This window comes from Heterocephalus glaber, unplaced genomic scaffold (assembly GCF_053883595.1).
Source record: "Heterocephalus glaber isolate CG9 unplaced genomic scaffold, H.glaber_assembly_v1.0 deba00001444, whole genome shotgun sequence".
Taxonomy (NCBI): domain Eukaryota; kingdom Metazoa; phylum Chordata; class Mammalia; order Rodentia; family Bathyergidae; genus Heterocephalus; species Heterocephalus glaber.
In genome coordinates this window covers 7,540,574-7,559,271 of record NW_028258297.1, presented here as the reverse complement: position 1 = coordinate 7,559,271, position 18,698 = coordinate 7,540,574, and the positions used below count along the sequence as shown (strand labels likewise).

The following is an 18,698-nucleotide window of genomic DNA, read 5'->3' as shown; positions in this document are numbered from 1 at the left end:
GCTGATCGATAGGTTTTGGGGCTTGAGATTGAACTCAGGGCTTCACTACACTTAGCCAGAGCCCTACCCTGCAGCTGCACCCTGGCCTGTGTCATCATTATAATAGCATCATTTAGGTCCAGTTGATGCATAGTAAACTGTCTCTATTTGGGAGTGTGTGAACAGAATTTCCATATCTGATGCCCATGAAACCACTCCACAATGAAGATGAGGAACATGTCTAGGACCCCTCCAGTGCTTCCTTATGTCCCCTGTTGGTGACCCTCTCTTATCCCTTCCTATACTTTCCTTGCCAGGCAGCCACAGATCGGCCTTTGTCACAACACATCAGTTTTATTTATTTATTTTTTTGGTACCAGGAACCAAACTCAGGGTTTCACACTTGCCAGGCAGCCGCTGTGCTGCTGAGCTACATGCCTGGCCCATTCAGTTTTATTTTTTTTAAAAAAACTCTTTTTGCGGGCTGAGGATTTAGTGCAGTGGTGCCAATGCCTGCCTTGCAAGTGCAAGGTCCCGAGTTTAATCCCTGGCACCAAAAAATACCTCTTTTTTTTTGGTGCCAGGGATCAAACTGGGGTCCTTGCACTTGCAAAGCAGGTGGTGGAACCACTGAGCTAAATCCCCAGCCCAAAAATACCTCTTTTTGAGACAGGGCCTCACTCTGTGGTTCAGGCTGGCCTTGAACTCACTAGACCTAGCTGGTCTTGAACTCCCCGTGATCTTCCTGCCTCAGCCTCCAAGTGCTGGGATTAGTATGCTCAATCACACCCAACTTTTATTTACTTTAAAAAATTTCAAGCCAGAGGCTGGGGATTTAGCTCAGTGATTGTGCCACCTGCCTCAAAAGTGCAAGAACCTGAGTTCAATCCCCAGTACCCCCCAAAAAAATTTCAAGCCAGGCATCGTGGTGGCACACACCTGTAATACCAGCACCTGGGAGGATGAGGCAGGAAGAGCTCTGTGAGTTTGAGGCCATTCTGGGCTACATAGTCAGTTCAGGACCAGCCTGAACTACAAAGTGAGACCCAGTCTCAAAAGAAAAAAAAAAAGAAAGAAAAAAGAAAAGGAAAAGAAATAAACTTTTCCCTTATCCCACATGAAAACTTTGTGCTGTTACACAATGACTTCCTCTTCCTCCCTCCCCAGTCCCTAGTAACCATTATTCTACTTTCTGTCCTTAGGAATCTGCCTATTCAGGGCACTTATTTAAGTAAAATCATAAAATATTTGCCCTTTTGTGTCTGGCCCTTTCATTTATAATATTTTCCAGGTTCATCCATGGTGTACCATGTATCGATCACATGACTAATTTTTTTTTTCTTTTTTGAGACAGGATGTAGTTCAAATTTGCTCTGAACTTGCGATCATCCTGCCTCAGCCCCCTGGGTGCTGGGACTATAGGTTTGTGCCCCCACATTGGACTTGCAATCTTTTTGTTTTTGTTTTGTTTTGGTACCGGGGATCGAACTCGGGTCCTTGCGCTTGCCCAGTGGGCGGCGAAACCACTGAGCTAAATCCCCGGCCCCATGGACCTGCAATCTTAATCTCTCACGTCGCCCTAGTTTTCTCAGTGCCCTACTCCCTCTCCTTAAAAAACCTGTTTTTCCTCTGAATATTTTTTCCTTTCTCTCACTGTTTTCCCTAAGAAAGGAGGCCCAGGCGTAACTCTGACGCGGGCCGGCCGCAATCTTTCCAGCGTTCCTTGCCCCAGCCCCCACCCCCAGGTTGGGCGGAGTCAGCGGCCCGGCTGGTAAAGGGCGGGGAGGAAGGGCTCTGGGCTCGACCTACTCTGGTCCTGGTAGCAAAGCAGCCGCTAAGGCGACAGGTGAATGTGCAGGCCCTGGCGGGGAAGAACTGAAAAGGGGGCAGGAGTTTAGGGAAGGCTTTAGACAGTTCGGGGTTGACCCTAACAGAGAAGGCAGGGGACTGTAATTCCACCAAGAGCAGGCCTTGCCGTCGACGAGAAACCTGCCCCTTACCACTCGGAGTGGCCGCCAGAGCCCCACTGAGAGTACCTGGGTCATACATTAGCTCTGGGTGGCAGAAATGGAACATCCACAGTAGCAATGGCTTAAATAAACAGGAGTTCTTTCTCTCAATAAAAGCTGAGAGGCAGCTGAGCATGGAGACTTACCTGCTTAAGAAACTCTTGGGAAAGTAGGAGCCAGGCATAGTATACTCTCAGCGACTCAGGAGGCTGGGGCAGGAGGGTCATTTGAGCCCAGGAGTTAAAGACCAGTTGGGCAACAGAGCAAGAGCCTATCACAGAGAAAATAAAAATACTGCCCTGGTTCCTCTTCCGTCTTAACATACGACAATTTGGTTTTATCTACTTCTTTGACGCCAGGCCCAATTTATGTGTTGATGATGTCTAAATCAGTGTTTTCAGCTCAGAACTCTGTCTTCACCCACACACACACGCACACACACAGAAATAGGCATATATATGTATATGCCTGTATAGAATGTGTGTGTGTGTGTGTGTGTGTGTGTGTGTGTGTTACTGGGGATTGAACACAGGACCTTTGCACTGAGCTGCATTCCCAGCCCTCCTTATTTATTTATTTAAAGTTTTGAGATAAGGTCTTGCTGAGCTGATAGGTTGCCCAGGATGGGCTTGAACATACAATCCTCCTGCTTCAGGCTCCCAGAGTGCTAGGATTCCAGGACTGCACTGCCATGTCCCACTTCGGGTGCCTACTGCAGTCACCTAGGTATTTTGCAGAAACCTTAAACTCAAATGTCAGCTTTCCCCTTCAAATCTTCTTCCTCCCTTGTGATTTTTCTTAGTGGGAAACATCTATCACTGAGCCGATCGTGCTTGACATGGGCGTCACACTTAGGGGACAGGTTGAGAGCGCAAATACGGAACACGGCCATTAGTGCCATCTCAGTCCCCACCAGCTCCTCGACCTCGGTCAGCTCCTCAAGCTCCAGAGCCTCTGGATCTTCAGACTGTCACCTGGTGGCACCTCCCTTCCTGATCACCCAGGGCACTGGATGACAGATTCCCGCCAAGTGCTGGACAGGTGCTGCATACATTGAATCCGTACAGAATGTTACCTTTCTTCTTTACAAAAAATTAAAAATTATTTTATCAGCAGGTGTTTGCAGAACATAATGCTGACACACGTCACGGGGAGTTGGTGAGTGTACAGAACACATCTGAATACCTTTTATGTCCCCCCCTTCATCTCTTGGTCCCCTTTCATTTGCAAAAGCTCCATCTTCCTGTTTCCCTGTATCTACCTTTTATTTTGCTCTTTATTTACATTTTGGGTTCTCTCATGAGGCAAAGTATGTGACATTCCAGCTCTTATGTCTCTTGGCTCCTGTCACCCTAATGCTCCTCTGTCCCCTGCACCTCATTGCCCATTGGGGAGCAAGTGGATCTCCCAATCTATCCCATCCTTTCAGTCCCCACTGCCAGTCTTAATCCAGGCTCCCTCTGGTCTGACTGGCAACAGGAGTTTCCTAAGCAACCTTCCAGGCTCCAGTCTTGCCCCTCTTCGTTCTCTCCTCATTTCTCGCTGGCTTTTTCTGCAAGGTGGCTGAGTGCAATGGCTCTCAGTTCCTCATGGGGACAAAGCTCTGCTTTGCCTGGAGTCGCTTCCTCTGCCTCCGCCTGCCCAGAGCCACCTCCACAGACCGCCCTCTGCTCTCTGCTGCTGCCCCCCCAGAACGCCTTCCTCTGAGGTGTCTGTGTGAGTCCTGTCCCAGCACTCACTCTGGGACAGGAGCATCACTGAGGAGCCCAGGAGCCTCCAAAGGCTAGGTCTCTGTCCTGTTCCACTCTGCTGCACCTCTGGAACGTAACTCAGGCCTTGGCCATCGCAGGAGATAGTGTCTCAGAGTCTCACGATGTAGCTCATGCTGGTCTGAAACTCCCTATGTGACCCAGGCTGGCCTCAAAACTTTTTTTTCTTCAGTATTGAGGATTGAGCCCAGGGCCTTCACACTAAGCTACATTCCCCAGCCCTTCTTATTTTTTATTTTGAAACAGGATTTCACTAAATTGCTCAGGGTGGGTTTAAAAACTTTCAATTCTTGGGGCCAGGGATTTAGCTCAGTGGTTTCTACACCTGCTGCGCAAGCGCAAGGACCCGAGTTCAATCCCTGGTACCCAAAAAAAACAACAAAAACTTTCAGTTCTCCTGCCTCAGCCTCCCAGAATACTGAGATTACAGGCATATGCCCTTATGCCCTGCTGGCCTCAAATTTTTGATCCTCTTATCTCAGTCTCCCAGAAGCTCATTACATTTTTAAATTAATGATTTAACTTAATGGGTAATACATGGCCATGTCTGGAAATTTAAAAATGCAAAGGAACATACAATAAAAAACAAACAAAGCCTCTCTACCCTGATTTGCCAACTTGCCCACTCATTTTTTCTACCTCTTTTCTTAAGGATTCTGCAAGATATCCCCTGTGAATACAACGAGTATATGTGCCTATGTGCTGTGGGTGTGGTAGCGTATTCTACACAGTATTCTGAACCTGGCTGTCTTCTCACTTGACCATGTATCTGGGGATGTTGTTTGCTTGTGGGGTTTTTTTGTTTGTTTGTTTGTTTTTTCTGGTACTGGGGATCAACCTCAGGACCTTATGCTGGCAAGGCAGGCGTGGTGCCACTGAGCTAAATCCCTGGCCCTGTTTAGTTTTTTTGTTTTGGTAGGTTTTTGTGGTTTTTTTGGTACTGGGGATGGACCTGGGACCTTGCGCTTACAAGGCAGCCAGTGGAACCACTGAGCTAAATCCCCGGCCCTTTTTTTTTTTTTTTTTTAACCTAGCTGCCTGTCTTGCCAGCATTTAGTCAACAATTTATTAGCCAAAGTATTTTTCTCATACATAAATGATAAGGGCCAGACCTATGGGGGGGGGGAGATTCTCCCTTAAACTAAATGTGTTTTGGTCCCTTAAGTGTTGTGCTTATGGAAATAGCTCTCCTTCTGGTTTCACCCAGAAGTCGGTTCTTTCCACAGGGTCTCAGGTACAATCTCCCAAGGAAGACTGTTCCCCAGAGCACTAAGTGGGGACATCAAGTTCATGTGTTCTCCTTGACAGACAAAACCTTGATGTCTCATCTAACCCAGAGATGGGGTATGTTTCCTGATCTAAAATGACTTCCCTATCTTCAGTGTTGGCAAGAACGCTCATTTTCTAAGGACTTAACTTAAAGGTTCTTAGGAGAAAGACATTGAATATTTCAGAGATCCTTTCTGACTTTACATGCCTCTATAAAGGAGAGGATAAGATTGGCAGGAGAGACTGGAAATGAGACCAGGATAGGACGTCTTTTCTTCTCATGCGCTCGTTGAGTTATTGAGACAACTTGCCCCTGAGTCGTCACTCTCAGCCTGGAAAGGCTAGAGTGGGGAATCTCAAGAGCTAAGACTGTCTCCCCACCAGTGGAAGATCAGACCAGAAAGGAAACCGAGGCAGAGCTGGCTCAACATTTTCTCTAGAGTATAGAGAAGGATTGGGCCAGACTTGCTCAGTGAAACCTGTCTCCCAAGTCTTAAGAGGAGCTGCCGGCCTATTAATTGACAGCTGGGGTCCTGAATTTTATCAGTAGGGATGTATATTTTTCAACTATGAACTAGATTTTACAGAGAGACCTATTTTTACTACATTTTCTAATTTACTAGTAATTATTGGTAAAGTCCGTTGGATGACAATCTAACATTACTTTTCTTCAGCATTGTCTAACAAGTCAATCAAGCAATCAATATAAAACAGAAGGGCTGGGGATTTAGCTCAGTGGTTTCACCGCCTGGTGCACAAACCCAAGGACCCGTGTTCTGATCCCCCTTACCAAAAAAAAAAAAAAAAAAAAAGAAATATATATATATATATATATATATATATATATAAAACAGAAACATAAAACCTTGTCTACAAAAGTAAAATGTCCTTTTAAAGATACATCATCATTTTAACAAAACGACAATGTATATGAACTCAAAGTACAAAGCATTTACAAGAGGCACAAGCAGTGACAAACAAGAATGACAATTTTGGTTACTTATTGTAATTGAGCAATCAATAAAAGTAATTCTTACCTCCTATTAATTATTAGCTTGGTGGGACCTCCAATAATGTCACAGGAAATATGAAATGTTATATCTCCCAACCTGTTAACTATATGATATGCTGAGTTCTTGTTCTCTAGAAATCAAAGAATGAGTCCTAGGAGTGACGGAGGTTAAAAGTGGGAAGATATTTATTGATAGGAAAGCTCCTGAGGGGCAGGAGGGGTCCCAAGTGGGTAGCCCCTGTTTGGTTTTCTTGAAACAAGGTCTCCCTGTGTAGTTCAGTCTTGCCTTGAACTCACTATGCAACACAGGCTGGCCTCCAATTCATGGGGATCCTCCTGCCTAAGTCTCTGGAGTGGTGGGATCAAAAAGATCTCACTGTATAGTCCAGGCTGGGCTTGAATTTGAGGCAATTCTCTCACCTCAGGCTCCTGAGCACTGGGATAGCAGGTGTGTGCCACCATGCCTAGCTTACCACGTGTCACAGAGATTTCTTTTTAGCTTATATAAAACTGCTTTTTGTTTGTTTGATTTTTGTTTTTTGAGACAGGGTCTCACTGTGCAGTTCAGGGTAGCCTTGAACTCTATGTAGCCCAGGGTGGCTTTGAACTCACAGCAATCCTCCTTACTCAGCCTCCCGAGTGCTGGGCTTACAGGTATGTTCCACCACGCCTGGCTTATAAAATTGCTTTTTAAAAGAACTCTGCAATCTGCAATTTAGCTCAGTGGTGCCGCCGCCTGCCTCACAAGCACAAGGTCCCAAGTTTGATCCCCGGTACCACAAAAACAAAACAAAACAAAACAGGCCCGGGGATTTAGTTCAGTGGTTCCGCCGCCTGCCTCACAAGCCCAAGGTCCCGAGTTCGATCCCCGGCACACACACACACACAAAAAAAGTGAAAACAAAACAAAACAAAAACCCTCTGTAGCCAAAAAAATAAAAAATAAAAAACTGCAGCCAAGCATGGTGCTACACACTTGTAATCTCATCACTCTGAGAGGCTGAGGCAGGTGATATCAAGTTTGAGTGCAGGCTAGGCAATTTAGCAGCTTGTCAAAATAAAAAAGGTGTGGGGATGTAGTTCAGCACTGGAGCACATACTTAGCATGCAAAAAGTCCTGGGTTCAATTCCCAGTATAAAAGAACAAATTAGAAGACAGATAAATAGGAAGTAGGGAGAGGTTCAAATAATTCCCTTAATTACCTACTCTGCTACTTCAGAAGTATTTTAATGTGTAGCTTACTTCAGCTCATTTATACTATTAATTTTGCTTAGTTCATTGAAAAAACAGTTTTGTGCTATTATGGTTTTTTTTTTGGTACTAGAGATCGAACACAGGACCTTGTGCTTGTGAGGCAGGCACAGTGCCACTGAGCCAAATCCCCGGCCCTCTATTTCTTTTATGTAAGAATGAATCTTGTATGTCTTTGACTTGTACTCCAGCAACTACTTTGAAGATAATGATACAGTGTATTAACTATTCTTATTCTCTTATTATTTTATTATGAAATTTTGTTTTATTTTCACATAAAATAAAAAAGATACATATAGCATAAAATGTCTAACCAATCCTTAGTTGCTAGGGTTTTTGGCTGTTACAGTGTCACTCTGAATGATCTAGAACTTGTCATCTGATACGTCCATGAGTATATCCCAAGGATAAATTCCGAGAAATGAAATGGTTGAGACATACCATACATGCATTTATTTGTTTTGCTTTCTTTTTTTGTTTATTTGTTTTTATGAGGCACGGTCTCAATGTAGTTCAGGCTGGATCTGAACTCATGGAGATCCTCCTGCCTCAGCCTCTCTGTATATGAGTGAAGAGTGTATTAGAGATGCCAAACTCTCTCCGTAGACATTCACTGTTTCTATTCCCATCCATGGTGACCACTCTGCATTCTTCACATGATACCAATGCAGGGTTATCAAACCTCTTGGGCTTTAGCCAATCTAATAGTGACAAAAGTGGTGCTGTTGTGATTTTGTCATTTCTTCATCGTTGAAGGTGAAATGGAAAAAAACCCCAAGAAGTGGGATGTGTCATGTGCAGGTACAAATTCTGTATGATGAATGTTATCATTATATATATCTAAAATGTACCAATAAATATTTTGCTTTTTTTTTCTTTGGTACTGGGGATCAAACTCAGGCCCTTGCGCTTGGGAGGCAGGTAGTGGCACCACTGAGCTAAATCCCTGGGTCAATGTTTTGCTTTAAAAAAAGATTGTTTTCAGCTGGGAAAAAAATAATTGAAGGTGAGCACCTTATTGTGCATTTGAGATCCATTTGCAAAGTAAAGGGAAAAGGACAGAGTGGGTTCTTACAAATCTGATCAATCAAACCAACACAGACAGGTAGGCATGGTGGTGTACCCCTGTGATCCTAGCACTGGGGAGGCTGAGGCAGGAGAACCACTGAGAGTTTGAGGCCAGCGTGGGATACATAGTGAGTTCAAGACCAATCTGAACTACATAGTGAGACCCTGTCTCAAAAAAAAAAAAAAAAAAAAGAAAAATGAAAACCACTGCACGCCCATCAGCATGGTCAACCTTCAGCCATCTGAAGTCTGTGTACCACACTGTGGTTAGAGAAGTTGAGGCCTGGAACTCACACTACTGGTTGCTGAAGATAGTGGTACATGGCTCAGCAAAACAGCATGGTGTGTTCAGAAAAATACAAAATGCTCACATCTGGTGGCCCAGGGATTGCCCTACTAGCTTATGGAGTCCTCAAGGAAGCCTTGGCCCTGAGCACCATGGGTCAGGTAAATCATTGTTCATAACAGAACTGTTTCTAATGCAGCAAAACTGGAAACTTTTTTTTCCCCTCCCTCTTTGGTGTTTTTGAGACAGGGTCTCGCTATATAGCCCAGGCTGGCCTCAGGGCCTCGTGCTTGTCAGGCAGGTGCTATGAGGCTGAGCTACATTCCCAGCCCCCCACCCAGCCTTTGATGCTAGAGATCAAACCTTGTGAGACTCCCAGCCCCCCAAATGGAACCCTTAAATGTCTATCCATGGTAATATAGAAAAATAGCTGGGCATGGTGGTGCACTCCTGTAATCCCAGCCCTCAGGAGCCCAAGACAGGTGGATCACCAAAACTTTGAGGCCAGCCTGGGTTACATGGTGAATTCAAGGCCAGGCTGAACTACATAGCAAGACCCTGTCTCAAAAAATCAAAAAATTAAATAAGGCTTCGGATGGGGTTGAGTGTGAAGGCTCTGAGTTCAATCCCCAGTACTGGGGGGGAAAACCAAAACAGGTAATATAGAAAAATAAATTGTGGTTTATTAATTCAGTGGAAACAGTACAATAAAATGAACAAACGGGAGCCTCATGCATTAGCATGGCTAGATCGCATAAATTTTTTTTTAGACAGGGTCTGCCTGTATAGTCCAAGCTGACCTTGAACTCTCTGTATAGCCCAGGCTAGTCTCAAACTCATGGCAATCTTCCTGCCTTAGCCTCTTGAATGCTGGGATTACAGGCATGCAGCACCACACTTGGCTAAAATAATCTTGAACTAAAGCAGCAAGTCACACAAAAAAACCCTCATAATTCCCTTTCTATAAAGGTCAAAAAGAGGGAGAGGCATGGCTTCTTGGCCTTTTGCCTAAGATCGAGTTACACAGGGGCTGAGGCAGAGGATCACTCCAAGCTGAAGGCCAGCCTGAACTACACAGACCCTGAAAAAAAGTGTCTCTTCAGTTGTCCTTACTTGTTCGTGTTCAGTTTGGGAGGGAAACTAAATGACTTAGGAAGAATCTGTCTCACAATTTAAAAAATAACAACAATAATAAAGGGCTGGGAATGTAGCTCAGTGTGAAGGCCCTGGGTTCAATCCCCAGTAGCACAACAAAATAAAAACAAAAATGCTAGCTCTGACCTTGGACTCCCAGCCTCCAGAAATGTGAAAAATGAATTTCTTTGTTTATAAATTACCCAAGAGCTGGGTGTGGTGGCGCATACCTGTAATGTCAGCACTCCCGAGGCTGAGGCAGGAGGATCACTATGAGTTCAAACCCAGTTTGGGCTACATAGTGAGCTCAAGGCCAGGGTGAACTATGTAAGGAGAACTTGTCCCACCTCCTCCCAAAAATACACATACAAATTACCTATTCTGAGATACTTCATCATAACAGCAATAAAAAAGGTTCAGAGCACCATATATAGTACACAATACCATTTAAATAAAAGCTAAAAAAAGTTTAAAAAGGAAAATTTTTTTTTTTTTTTTTTTGGTACAGGGGATCGAACTCCGGTCCTTGCGAATATAAAGAAGTATCCTTTTGGCTTCTTATCTGTACCAAGATTATCTCTGAAGTATGTGCAAAAACCAGGTGGTGGGAGGGGACAGGAAAGGGAAGAACAATAGACCTTTTGAAGTTTTAAACCATTAAGTAATTATAAACAACTACATTTTTAAAAAAGAAGACTCCTTTTTGTTTCCCTTCCTGAAATGTTACATTCACTTTCTGTGATTGCATAAGGCCTTACCACAACTGCAGCAGCTTCAAGCAGCACAGAGTCTGACTGCCTCACCGTTTGGGTAGACTGGGAGTCCAGGCCAAATTTAGCTGGGCGCTGTGCTCAGGTCTCCCAGGGCCACAATCAAGGTACTGTATCAATTGGTTTGTAATTTCTTTTTTGATGTTTTGAGATAGGGTCTTGATATGTACTTCAAATTGGGCTTGAACTTGCAGTGATCCTCCTGCCTCAGCCTCCCGAGTGCTAGGATTATAGGCCTGCACCACCAGGCCCAATTTGTATATTCATCTGGAGGCTTCCAACCTCATTGGGATTGGTGGCAGTATTATTTCCTTGTGGCTGTGTGACTGAGGGACTGAGTTTCAGGCTGTTTGTTGGCTGCTGGGCTCTGGCACATCCTAAAGACCCCAGAGCTCCTTGACCCCTCAACGTGCAGCGTTGGCCAGCATGGTAGGCACACCTGTGATCCCACCATTCAAGAGGCTGAGTCTGGAGGATTTCAAGTGTGAGTCCAGCCTGGACAACTTAATGATTCAGGGAGACCCTGACTCAGAATAAAAACTAAAAAAGGGGCTGGGGATGTAGCCTCAGTGAGAAGGCCCCAAGTTCAATCCCTAGTACTGAAAAAACAACAAATTAACAAACAAACACCAACCTGCAAGGAGGCTAAATGTAGGAGGCTGAAGCAGGTGCCCTGTGCCCATGTCTCTTGGAGATGCACCTGAAGCCCCATTAAGGTGACATTGCTCAGGCTGCAGGTGTAGATTGGCTCAGGCTTCCTGCCCTGCACACCTCTAGTGACCTCAGCACCCCAAAGCTCTGTCACCATCATACATCACACATTCGGCCTTCCAGCAAACCACATCACCACGTTCCTTGTCAGGGTCCTGGGCTTTGAGGTGTTGCTCCACTTGTTGCTGTACCTGGGTTGCAGAGCCACTGAGCCATCAGATTCATTCACCAGAGCTTTGTCAAGACCACTACTCAGAATCACTTAGGAACCCGCTCCTGGGCTGCTCTTGGAGGAATGGCAGCATTCCCAGGCCATGGGACTTGTCATGTGGTCTTTTGTTGTGGAGGGTGGTAGAGTTTGAGAAGGGCTCTATGTAGTGTAGGCTGGCCTTGAACTCACAGTGATCCTCCTCCATACCCAGCTACATTTCTCTCTTTTCACCAGAAAGCAAGACTGTCCAGAACACAGACTGAGTCTGATTTCCCCAGACTTTATGTCCCCTGTGCATAGGTGATCTCCACGTTGGTGTCTCATAGGCATGTCACTGAGTCCAAGGTGGAACCTGCTAACAGCCCCCCCCCCCCCCCGCAGTGTCTGTGTTACAGCCAAGCCTCTACTATTGCAGCAAGGACCTCACTTCATTGTAGCTTCCCATTTGAGTCTGTCTCTTCCTGCAAACAGTAAGCAGGACAGGCCAGAAGCAATGCGAATTTTTTTTTTTTTTTTTTTTTTGATACCGGGGAATTGAACTCAGGTCTTTACGCTTGCCAGGCGTCAAAACCACTGAGCTAAATCCCCGGCCCTAGCAATGTGAGTTTTATTACCTTTGTATTCCTGGAGCCCAACACAGTGCTCTCCAAATGGGAATTGATAAATGTCCACTGATAGCCAGGTGTGGTGGTGCACACCTGTGATCCCAGCACTCTGGGAGGCTGAAGCAGGAGGATTACACATTTGAACCCAGCCAGGATGATTTAGTGGTTCAGGGAGACCCTGTCTCAAAGTAAAAAAAATAAAAAGGGCTTGGCCCACATTGAGCTGGACATTTCTGTCTTCAGGACTAGGTACGGTGGGTCCCTAAGACGTGGTGAGGATGTGCTGGTTACACTGAATTCTAGGAGGGATGCGTCTCCTGTCTCCCGAGCCCTCTCCAGGCCCCCCTTCACTGGGAGGCTTGGATTAAGACTGAGCCAATAGTCTGTCACATAGCAACAATAATGAGGACTGAGCGGTGCCATGCCAGGGAGAGGGAGCTTTCCTGGGATCCTTTAGGCATTGTCGGAAGTGTGGCCACTGTCACCAGTCACCACCGGCTAGCTCAGGGGTGACAAGGCGGGCTCATTCGCATCTCTGGTTCTTCCACCAACTTCCGAATTAAAGGAGCAGCTTTTGGTCAGATTGTTCTCATTTTGAACTCTCTCCAATTTGTATTTGCAGTAATGCCAGGGCACTGAAATGTTGTACCCGGATGTTGCAAGCAGAGCAGGACCGGGGGCTCAGCTCCACCTCCAGAGTGCCACACCAGGAGCTCTGGCTCGGGTGCTCCCAGGAGCAGGCTCCAGCCACAGCCAGGTAACATCAGTCCCCATTGTTTGCCTTGAGGGTCCCCAACCACAGGCCCTGCACCTGCTGATCTCTCTGCTCCCTCCCAGTTGATGGCTGCCTCCAGGCCAGGTGCCTGGCTTAATGCAGCGCTTAATGAAGTGTGGACTGAAAGTTCCTTGCTCTAAGGTTCTTCGGGCCCACTGTCCTGGTAGTGCCACACCAGGCCTAATAGTATGGAAAACAAGCCGGGTGTGGTGGCGCTGTCCTGTAATCCCAGCACTTGGGAGGCTGAGGCTGGAGGATCGAGGTGAATTTGAGGCCAGCCTGGGTTACATAGTGAGGCCCTGTCTCATAAAAACAAACAAAATTAAATAAATAAAACCCAAAACAATATGGAAGGCCACAAGTTCTTTAGGCTTGACACTCTGTGTTCTAATATCAAAAGGTATTATGTGTGTGCTCACTCCCCCACTCCCCTGCATTGCTGGAGAAAGAACCCAGGGCATTCACACTGAGACATTGAGCTATATCCTCAGCCCTTTTAGTTTAGTTTTTTTTTTTGGTACCGGGGATCAAACTAAGGACCTTGCGCTTGGGAGGCAGGCATGGTGCCACTGAGCTAAATCCCCAGCTCAGCCCTTTTAGTTTTTGAGACAGGATCTCACTAACTCACCAAGTTGCCCAGGCTGTGGTTGAACTTGCAATCCTCCTGCCTCAGCCTCCCAGAGTACTGGGATAACAGGTGTGCATCACCAAGTTCAGGGACCCACCTGCCCAGGCTACAGTCACAAACCCATTTTGTCCACTCATTTGTCCAAGGAGTTTGAGTCGAGTCCCTCTTGTGGGACTGATCGGTCTTAAATTAGGAATCCAGGCGCATTGGATGACACCATCCCCTTCTTTGCTATCACAAGGAAAAGAAAGAACCCAGGCAGCTATGATACAGGGTGCAATCCAGGGCAGATGAGCCAGGACCCAGGACTCTGAAGGTTCAGGGAGTCTGGACTGGAAGGGAGTGAGGGGAGCTGAGACTGAAGGGGAGTGGGAATTTCAGTATGGCCTTGAACTCACAGTGGTATGCACCACTATACCTGGTTCATTTCCTGTCTTTAAATAATTTTTTAGTGGGCCAGGGATTTAGCTCAGTGGTTTCGCTGCCTGCTGCACAAGCACAAGGACCCAAGTTCAATCCCCGGTACCAAAAAAAAAAATTTTTTTTTAGTACTGTACATGTTTGTGATACATAATGAACTTATGTATCTTGAGAATTGGTGCATATACATATCGTCTCTTAGTCCTTCTTACTTCCCCTTCTCCTCCTCTCCTTCCATCCCTAGCTTCTCTTCCCATCTCCAAAAAGTCTACTTCCCTATTTCCAATCTTCTATCTTTTGTTTTTTTTTTGGTACCGGGAATCCAACTCAGGTCCTTGCGCTTGCACAGCAGGCGGTGAAACCACTGAGCTAAATCCCTGGCCCTCCAATCTTCTTTTATTTTGCTCTTAAATTATTCATACTATGCGTTTCTCATATAAATTTTTTTTTGGTACCAGGGATCGAACTCGGGTCCTTGCGCTTGTGCAGCAGGAGGTCTCAGATAAATATTTAAACTTGTGTGTCTGATTTATTTCACTTAACATTATGATCTCAAGGTATATCTGTTTTCCTACAAATTACCCAAATTTATCCTTCTTTATGGGTGAATAGTACTTCACTGCATGTAAATACCACATTTTCCTTATTCATTCACCTGTTGATGGACATACAGGCTGCTTCCAAGATTTAACTATTATGAGTTGTGCTGCTATAAAAATGGATAAGCATGTATCACTATAATATGATGTCTTTAACTCTTTCAGGAAGGTGTCTAGAAGGAATATAGCTGAGTTGAATGAAATTTTTAGTTTTAGTTTTTTGAGATAATTCCATACTAATTTTCATAGTGGTTATACTACTTTACACTCCCACCAACAATATAGAAGGCTTCCTTTTTCTCCACAACTTTGCCAGTATTTATTTATTTATTTATTGTTTTTGAGTCCTTGATGATAGCCATTTTTTTGTGGAGTAAGATGCAATCTCAGTGGTGTTTTTATTTCCATTACTCTAATGGCCTCTCTCTCTCTCTTTTTTTTTTTTTGTCTTTTGAGACAATTAGTCCAGGATGGCCTTGAACTTTCAAACTTGCTATATGGAGAGGCTCTTTCTCTGTCTCTATCTCTCTCTCTTTTTTTTGGTACCAGGATAAAATTTAGGACCTTGCACTTTAGAGGCAGGCTGTGGAACCACTGAGCTAAAATCCCTGGCCCTTTTTTTTGAGACAAGGTCTCACTATGTATTCCATGCTGGCTTTGAACTCACCATGTAGTCCAGGCTGGTCTCAAATTCCCAGTAATCCTCCTGGCTCAGCCTCTCCAGTGCTGGGATCATAGGTGTATGCCACCATAGCTGGTCCTTTTTTGATTTTTTGAGGCAGGATTAGTTTGTCCAGGGAGGCTCTGAATTTGCTGTGATTAGGAGTTTGTGGCCTCAAACTCACAATCCTCTTTTCCCAGCCTCCTGCATGCTGGCAGTATAGGTGCACGCCATCAACCTGATTGATAGGAACCATTTCCTGCACCTTATCCTAACAGCAAAGAGGAAGCACTGAACCACTAAAGGTTAAAGAAAATCCTTTTTGGTGCTCTTTTTTTAAAAAAATTAATTTTGTTTTTGTTGTTTTGGGTTTTTTTGGTACTGGGGATTGAACTCAGGACCTTGGGCTTTCAAAGCAGGAGGTGGAACCACTGAGCTAAATCCCCAGCCCTTTTACATTTAATTTTAATTTTTTATTTTAAAATTGCTACATTCTTTTTTTAAAATTTAATTTTATTTTATCCCATTCCCCACCTCAAGCGCCCGGTGCTCATTTCAAGTACCACAGACTTTTATAATATATAGTGAGTGTCCCCTCAATGCTTCTCTTACTCCAGCACTGTTAACAGTTTGATGCATAATCAATCAAAGTGGAAAAAAGATCTAAATGTTCAAACAAATGCTTACTCTGCTGGAAGATAAAATAGGTAAAACTCTTGAAGTCATAGGCATAGGGGCAAGGATTTTCTCAATAGAACTCCAGTGGCACAAGAAATAATATCAAGCCGGGCATGGTGGCACATGCCTGTAATCCCAGCGTGGGGGGCTGAGGCAGGAGGATCGCTGTGAGTTCGAGGACAGCCTGGGCTACATAGTGAGTTCAGGCCCAGCCTGAACTACAAAGGGAGACCCTGACTCAAAAAACAAACAAACAAACAAACAAACGAACGAACACCAGCAAAAAACCCCCAAAGGAAATAACATCAATAATCAACAATTGGGATCATATCAAATTAGAAAGCTTCTGCAGAGTAAAGGAAACAGCCTATAGAGGGAAGAGACATCCTACAGAATGGGAAATTATTTTTGCCAGCTATACCTCAGAGGACTAAGATCTAGACTACATAAAGAATTAAAAAAAATGAGACATCCCCCCAAATAAAAGACCAAATCAAAAAATGGATGACTGAAATGAATAGACACTTCTCAGAAGAAGTACAAATGGCCAATGAATAAGTGAAAAAATGTTCAACATCTCTGGGCATTAGAAAAATACAAATTAAACAGCACCTAGATTCCATTTTACTTCAGAAAGAATGACTATCATCAAGAAATCAAATAATAACAAATGCTAGAGAGATTGCAGGGGGAAAAGGAGCCTTTCTACATTTTGGTGGGAATGTAAACTAACACAACCATTGTGTAAGTCATCATGGAGATTCCTCAAAGAACTGAAACTAAGCCGGGTATGGTGGTGTATGCCTGTGATCCCAGCACTTGGGAGGCTGAGGCAGGAGAATTGTCATGAGTTTGAGGCCACCCTGAGCTACATAGTGAGACCCTGTCTCAAAAAAAAAAAAAAAGAAAGAAAACAAACAAACAAATAAACAAACAAAAGAACTGAAACTAGAAATTCCATTTGACCCAGCTATTCCCCTTCTAGGTATCTTCCCCAAAGAGTCAAGAGACATCATATTACAGTGATATGTCCACACCCATGTTTATAACAGCACAACTCATAATAGTTTAATCTTGGAAATGACCTATATGTCCATCAACAGATGAATGATAAAGAAAATGTTATTTACACACAATGGAGTACTACTCTGCCATAAAAAGGATAAACGAGTCATTTGAAGGAAAATTAATGCACCTTGAGATCATACTGTTGAGTGAAATAAATCAGACACACAAGCTTAAATATTGTATTTTTTTTAATACAAGAAACTCAAAATATAAGTAAGGAACAAAATAAAAGAAAGAGAATAGGAAATAGGGAGCTAGATCTTTTGGAAAAGAGAAGGGTACCAAGAGTTGGAGGGAGAGGGAAGGGAGAGAAGAGAAAGGGGATGAAAAAGGAATTGCTGTGGGCTGGGGATTTAGCTCAGTGGTTCTGCCGTCTGCCTCGAAAGCACAAGGGCCCGAGTTCTATCCCCAGTACAAAAAAAAAAACCACCAAAAAAAAGGAATCGATGTAATCATTATGTACTGCAACCTTGTGCTAATGAAGAAAATAAGGCAGGCATGGTGGCACATGTCTGTAATCCCAGCACTCGAGAGGCTGAGGCAGGAGGATCACCTGGACTTTGAAGCCAGCCTGAACTGTCTAGGGAAACTGTCTCAAAAAAAATTGGAAAAAAAAATTTAGTGCTTAATCCTTCGTTTCAAACCCATTTTTATGAAAATTTATAAAAATAAAAATATATTTATAAAAATAAAGAAAATTTATAAAAATAAAGACACAAGATGTGTGGTATTCTCCCATTTTCTTTTCAAGCTTGGCAATATATGGCTATTGTTCTATGGTAATTCATGTCGATGCAGTGTTAAATGACTTCAGAACATTCTGTCATCTTAAAGCTGTTTCACTGTTCAGTTTTTTATTGTGATACAATAGCTATTACATAAAATTTACCATTCAATCACTGAAAAATTAAAAAATACATTATGGTAAAATATACATAAAATTTACCATCTTAGCTTTTTTGAGCACACAGTTTAGGGGCTGTAAGTACATCGACATTATCGGCACCCTCCATCCCCAGGACTTGCTCATCTTCCCAAACCTCAGCCCCTGCAGCCTCCACACAGAAACACCAGGCCCTCTCTGCTCCATCTCACTATGGCCAGGCTCTGCAGTGTTTCTAGGAACTTCACCCATTCAGGCACCTGCAATATGCAGAATCACATCCACAGTTCCTTTGCTTTTTTTTGTTGTTTGTTTGTTTGGTACCAGGGATGGAACTCAGGTCCTTGCGCTTGAGCACAGGCAGTGAAACCACTGAGCTAAATCCCCAGCCGTCCTTTGTTTTTTAACCATTCACCTACAGGGGGGGTTCTTTGTTTCCTTAGTTTCGGGGGCTCAGTGGAAGGGAGGGATTGTACAGCCGCAGGAAACACCACCGTCATACTGTGCCCTGGTACAAGGTGTCCTACACATGCTGGAACTCTTCTTTTTTCCTTTTGTGATACTGAGGTTGAATCAAGGTCTTCACACTGAGCTTTGTCCTCAGCTCTCTTTCATTAATTTTTGGTTTTTTTGAGACAGGGTCTCGCCTTGAGGCCCAGGCTGGCCTCAAACTTGTGGTGGTCCTCCTGCCTCAGTCTCAAGAAAACCAAAACCAAAACAAAAGAAATCCCACCTTGTTTCCCTTTGTGTTGTCCATATTTCCTCAGCGAGGTCCATCACAGCACCCTTCGGGCCAGCATCTTAGGTAAAGGGCCAGGTGCTCCAAACCCAGGAAGGAGCACCAGGCATGTGGGTTCCCCGTTATCGTGGCAGGTTGGTGGCCTCTGATTCTCTTTGTGGAATTTTCTCAT

General features: G+C 44.3%; 1 long non-coding RNA gene across 4 annotated transcripts in view; it reads left to right on the top strand.

The window, feature by feature from the left end:
• The window catches only part of LOC110349368 (uncharacterized), a 29,794-nt gene extending 23,988 nt beyond the window's left edge, over positions 1–5,806 (top strand). Inside the window, exons 5-7 of one of the 4 annotated variants that reach the window (XR_015452277.1) lie at positions 2,791–3,029; positions 3,105–3,146; positions 4,984–5,806. This is a non-coding gene — a long non-coding RNA (uncharacterized LOC110349368). Of the gene's footprint in view, positions 1–2,790; positions 4,788–4,983 lie in introns of those variants that run through there. The other 3 variants (XR_015452276.1, XR_002395273.2, XR_015452275.1) reach the window with 3 other exon arrangements.
• The last annotated feature ends 12,892 nt before the right edge of the window (positions 5,807–18,698 follow it).